This window comes from Eleutherodactylus coqui, chromosome 1 (assembly GCF_035609145.1).
Source record: "Eleutherodactylus coqui strain aEleCoq1 chromosome 1, aEleCoq1.hap1, whole genome shotgun sequence".
NCBI classification, from domain to species: Eukaryota; Metazoa; Chordata; class Amphibia; order Anura; family Eleutherodactylidae; genus Eleutherodactylus; species Eleutherodactylus coqui.
In genome coordinates, this window is record NC_089837.1 from 183,475,890 (window position 1) to 183,481,889 (window position 6,000).

Here is a 6,000-nt window from a genome sequence, read left to right on the forward strand (position 1 = left end):
ACACAAGAGCCCGGCAGCTCTCCCGAGTATCCATAGGGATTTAACCCTTTCCAATCCACTGTGTGACCTCTGAAGACATTATGATTTAAGGCTGTACAGCTCCGATGTCGGAAGACGTCCGTCGGGGTTCTCTTACTGTATATTGCCAGCCTCTCTGCTGTCGGAGCCTATCCAACGTGTCACCTCATGCAGTACTGGCTTTAGCCAGCATATAGCGCCGTTGTATAACGGCAGAAGAGTAAGCCCCCGAGGAAAACCAGGATACAAATCGGATTGGAAAGGGTTAAGGAACGACTGGAATACCTCTGTGGCATCGATTATAGGAGAACTAGGAGGTGGAGGTGTTAGGCCGCCTGCAGACGTGCGGGTCGGATCCGGCGGTGAGAATTCTCGTCGCGGGACCCGACCCCAGCGCCTGCAGGGAGGAGCGCGTACTCACCCGCGCCTGGCGGCCCCGGCTCTTTCGTGTGCCGGCTGCCGGCGCATGCGCAGACCGGAGCCGGGTGAGTGACGTTTCTGTGCAAGCCCCGCACAGAAATAGGGCATGCCGCGGTTTGTTTGCTGCACGGCCGTCTGCATAGGAGTGCGTATTGTAATGCACTCCTATGCAGGCTTTTAGTGGCGGAAATCCCGCGAATAATCCCGCTGCGGGATTTCCGCCCGTGTGCAGGCGGCCTTAGTGGAGCTCCCCACCAGGGGCCCTACTAAACACCGGGTGAGTCCTGGTTTATACATCTACATTGCCATCTTATTGCTTCTTTGCCCAGTGGAGCGTTGAAGAGCCAGCGACGTCCCGTACGCAGACCGGAGCTGGACACAGCGTATGTCACTATATTACTCCTTGGGGAGACCATACTACCTGCACCGGTACTGCAGGGGTTACTTTGTCTGCCGGTGTTGACCGTTACAACTACCTGCTGGGAGCTGCAGGCATGGAGCCCTTCTACCTATAAGGAGCCAGTACCGTGCGCCCTTCTGACGGCTGCTGTGCACACTACACCAAACTGCGGAGGGAACAGATAACAAGTCCCGGGATATAAGTGGCCGTATCACTCACCCGCTAAGAGAGCCTCCGCAGCCCGCTGCACCTGGATCAGTTACTCGCTGGTCACGTGATCTCCGGCGTCTAGCGCCACGCCCTCTCCTTGGAGCCCGCCCACTTACCTCAGCGTGTCCTGCCAGAGCGCGGGCACGAGTGGAAGCGGCCGCGCGCGGTTACCGCAGGAGTGCTCCCTGCAGGCCGTGTCTGCACTCCGACCAGGCAGGGAAGACGGCCCCAGCCTCCTCTCACCCGCGGCCTCCGCATACAGGCCTGGTTTTGTGAGGGACAAGTACTTACCAGGCTGACAGTTTAACTATGGCCGCGGCCCGCTGTGTGGCTTGTGGTTCCACTCCACCCCCCCCCCCCCCTACCGGTGACACACGAGGGCGGATGACCGGCAGGCTCCGGTGCCGCCGTACATTGTGCTTGGGAGCGTCTAAAAATTGCTATGTGTGTGAAATGCAAAAAAGTCGTGACAATACCAAAATAACGTTTTAACATGTTTGTGTTACTGATATAGATATATATATGTGTGTGTGTACAAAAATACCACTTTTTTCCTTAACCCCTTCAGGGCCAGCATGTTTTGGTCCAAAAGGACAAAACACTAGGGATTTTACTAAGGTGACCAGATGATCCCAGGGTCACAGCGAGACAAAGGGGCGGGGCCTATCACAACCAAGACAAAGGGGCGGGGCCTATCACAACCGATGGCTTTACCTCCATTGTTATAAAAAGGACAGGGCTGGGTCAAAAAAAGACGGAGCAAATTGTGCAGCGTTTCTGCATCCAAAAACAGTAAAAATCTACCATTTGTGTGGATTTTTACTGGAAATCAGCGGTATTTCCGCAGCTGATGTCATACTATGGGGCGCTCCCCTCACCCCCTCCGCGGGCTGCCTGCAGTGTAGTGGCCGCACCTGATCAGGCAGCGCTGACAGCAGCATCGTATCCGCAGCTGATGTCATACTATGGGGCGCTCCCCTCACCCCCTCCGCAGGCTGCCTGCAGTGTAGTGGCCGCACCTGACCAGGCAGCGCTGACAGCAGCATCGTATCCGCAGCTGATGTCATACTATGGGGCGCTCCCCTCACCCCCTCCGCAGGCTGCCTGCAGTGTAGTGGCCGCACCTGACCAGGCAGCACTGACAGCAGCATCGTATCCGCAGCTGATGTCATACTATGGGGCGCTCCCCTCACCCCCTCCGCAGGCTGCCTGCAGTGTAGTGGCCGCACCTGACCAGGCAGCGCTGACAGCAGCATCGTATCCGCAGCTGATGTCATATTATGGGGCGCTCCCCTCACCCCCTCCGCAGGCTGCCTGCAGTGTAGTGGCCGCACCTGACCAGGCAGCGCTGACAGCAGCATCGTATCTGCAGCTGATTTCTGTACCAATAGTGCAGATTTTGACTTTTTTTCGATGCATAACGTGCTGCGGACATGGCGTCAGCTTGAGGTATGCTGCCACATGCGGAGCGGCCTCACTAGTAATGGTGCCCCCTATACCAGCCGCAGCAATAATAGGCACCTTGTTGTTTGCAGGTTGAGCTGTAGTCTCTACAGGTACCATATTGCAATATATACAACTTTTGGCTTCATTCACACTAGCATATATCGGCCACGCTTTCACAGCCGGTCAATATACGCTGCCCCTCTGATGTATCAATGTATCAGTTCGGATGGGTGTTTTACCACACTGTAAAAGCACCCGGCCGGCCAAGATAGTGTATGCCAGCGCATTTCGGCTGGGTGCTTTTACGCCGGCCAGAAAAGATAATTCAGGAACTATCTCCCTGCTTGGAATACGTTGGCCAGTGCCTTAGGCCTCCTGCAGACGGCCGGGTCAGATCCGGCGGCGAGAATTCTCGCAGCGGGACCCAACCCGAGCCCCTGCAGAGAGCAGCGCGTACTCACCTGCTCCTGCGGCCCCGTCTGTTTGATGTGTCGGCAGCTGGCATATGCGCAGACCGGAGCCAGCGGCCAGAGAGTGAGATTTCTGTGTCGGGCTCTATGAGCCCGGCACAGAAATAGAGTATGCTGTGATTTGTTTGCCGCGCGAGATTTCGCGCAGACAAACCGCGGCCGCCTGCCTAGGATTGCGCAATTGTTGTTAACGCAATCCTATGGCAGCTTTCACGGGCGGAAATTCCGCAGGAAATCCCACTGCGGAATTTCCGCCCGTCTGCAGGCAGTCATAGACTCCTATGGGAGCCAATGACAGCTGCCTGCAGTGGGAGGGGACAAGGCGGGGGTTCGTTGCTAAGCTCCCGCCCCGTCCCATTCCTGGCTGCCGACAGGGCAGGAGCTTAGCACACTAGTGCCCGCTCCCTCCCCTTGCCGAGAGCTGTAAAGGGGGAGGCAGTTTAGCAGAGCTAAACTCTCTCCCCGCCCAGCAGCATTCAAGGATCAACGTATATACCCGGCATTGCGATCGGCGCTATGCAATGGATAGTGCCGATCGCAAAAAAGTAAATAAAAGTGCAATAAAAGTTAAAGATTCAGCTGCTCTGATGGATCGGATCCATCGGAGCAGCTGAAATTACTCACCGATGTCCGTCGCACGACTCCCAGCTGTCCCGATGCTCCGGGCGCCGTAGCCGTCCTTCTGCGCATGCGCGCCTGGCGGCATTACGTCAGCCGCATGCGCAGAAGGCCCGGCGGCGCGGGAGACTTAAAATCTCCTGGCTCCCGGCTCCTGTAGGTAGCCGGGAGGCAGGAGATGTCAGCGGGGACTGCGGTGAGCGGTCCCCGGTACCGCGATCGCCGTTATCCAATGGATAGCGGCGATCGCAAAAAAGTTTTAAGAAAGTGTAAAAAAAGAAAAGTTTCACCTCCCCTCATGGATCGGATCCATGAGGGGAGGTGAAAATACTCACCTCAGGTCCGCCGATGTCCTCCGGCCGGTGTCTGGACCCCCCGCTGGCTTCTGCGATGTGCCGCTGCGGCGCGCATGCGCAGAAGCCGGCGAGCCCGGCAAATTCAAAATCTCCCTGCACCCGGCTGTCACAGATAGCCGAGTGCAGGGAGATATGACTGGGGACCGCTGTATGCGGTTTACAGTCATATGATCACCGTTATCCATCAGATAACGGTGATCATATAAAGTTAAAAAGTAAAAAAAAAAAAAAAGTTAAAAGTAAAAAAAAGTTTAAAAACTTAAAGTTTCATCTCCCCTTATGGATCGTATCCGTAAGGGGGGATGAAATTACGTACCCAAGGTCCCGGATTTGTTCCCTGGTGGGATGTTGATCCGCGGATGTTACCCCAGCTTCGGCGCATGCGCCCGTCAGCATGATGGCGGACGCATGCGCAAAAGTGAAAGATTGCCCAAGAAATATAAAATCTCCCTGCTGCTGGCTACAAAAGGTAGCCAAGAGCCTGGAGATGTCACGGGGAGCCGCGGTATGCGGTTACTGGTCACGTGATCGCCATTATCCAATGCATAATGGCGATCACGTAAAAGTTCTTTAAAAAGTGGCAGTTTCATTTCCCCTCACCGATGCGATCGGTGAGAGGAGATGAAACATCTTCTCGGAGGCTTCCGCATTTGAATCCAGATGCGATTATCCTCCATGGACCCTTCCGGCTGCTGCGCATGCGCCTGCCGGCAAAATGCCGGACACATTCGCAGGAGCCAGGAAGCCCAGGAAATGTTAAATCTCCTTGCTCCCAGCGACCAACGGTTGCTGAGTGCTTGGAGCAGTGACCGGTGGCCTCGCTGAGCGGTCCCCGGTCACATGATAAAGTAGCAAACTAACATTAGGCCGGTCACGCGTGACCGGAGAGGAATTACAGGTTCTGCATGCGCTTGATCAGCGGTAATCCACGGATCAATCGCATGCATTGGATTACACAATTCCCCCCAATTAGCGGGTTGGAATTACGTAATCCACTCGCAGAAACAGAACACAGCATGCTATATTTTACCACGAATATCTGCGACCTAGAGCCCATTGTGCTCTATGACCGCGGATATACTCGCACCCCATATGCAAACACATTGTGTACGGGCTGCGGGTACCCGAGTCATCTCTAAGCGACGGCGCGGGAAATGCAAACAAAAAACCGCCTGTGTGAGTAGGCAGTTATGCGCAGTACATTACGCGGCTGTACGCAGGGTCACAGCCGGGCTCACAGCTGGAATCCGCTGCGGGCCTCCGCAAGCAGATTCCGCCTACGGCTATGTGAGCCCGGCGTTATTCAGACCGCTACCCGTAATCCGTAATTTACAAGAAGCCCCGGGAACGCTCGCCTTCCTGCAGTTCCAGGAGCAGCTTGTTGAGCGCCTTCTGTGTGAGACCGCTGCACCGCAGCAAGATTACAAAGCCTCACAGAGCCACTTTCTACACCCCATCCCTGCCGCTGAGGTTACGAAATACCCCCCAAAATACATGAGAGGAGGGGGGGATACCCGGTTTTCTTGCCCCATGTGCCCAGCCCAACCAGCCTCCGTAATTACCCCTGTCTTCGGACATAAAACGCATTTATATTATTACCTTTATCTAATATTTAGGGAATGCCAAAAAAATGGGGATGGCAGGGGGGGGAGGAATTATTTTTAGGAAGTCAATTTTTTTTCCGTATAAGTGGGCAATGGGGCCTGGAATTTATTCAGTTCTGCCCTGAAATCCAGCGGGCATTCCCTCCATTATGGGCCTAGCCATGTGTCCTGTAAGTAGATTAGGGCCACAATAGGTATGTTTCTGAACACGGGACAAACGGGGGGATCCATTTTGGGGTGAAAGTCTTCATTCCTATGTGTGCTGTACAAAAAAAACAGTTTTTAAATTGACAAAATTGCCAAACAAATGAAAATCGTAATTTTTTACTTTTGCTTTGCTTAGATTCATTCAAATACTTTGGGGTCAAAATATGCAGTACACCCCTAGATGAATTTGTTAAGGGGTCTAGTTTTTAAAATGGGTCATTTGTGGGGGTTCTCTATCGTTTTGGATGCTC

At 54.2% G+C, this 6,000-nt stretch overlaps 1 protein-coding gene across 3 annotated transcripts in view; it reads right to left on the reverse strand.

Annotated features, from left to right (window-relative positions):
• The window catches only part of ASRGL1 (asparaginase and isoaspartyl peptidase 1), a 43,050-nt gene extending 41,932 nt beyond the window's left edge, over positions 1-1,118 (reverse strand). For all 3 annotated transcript variants that reach the window (XM_066604463.1, XM_066604437.1, XM_066604446.1), the window contains exon 1: positions 1,058-1,118. The gene's annotated coding sequence lies outside the window, so the exon portion shown is untranslated. The remainder of the gene's footprint in view (positions 1-1,057) is intronic.
• Between the last annotated feature and the right edge of the window lie 4,882 nt (positions 1,119-6,000).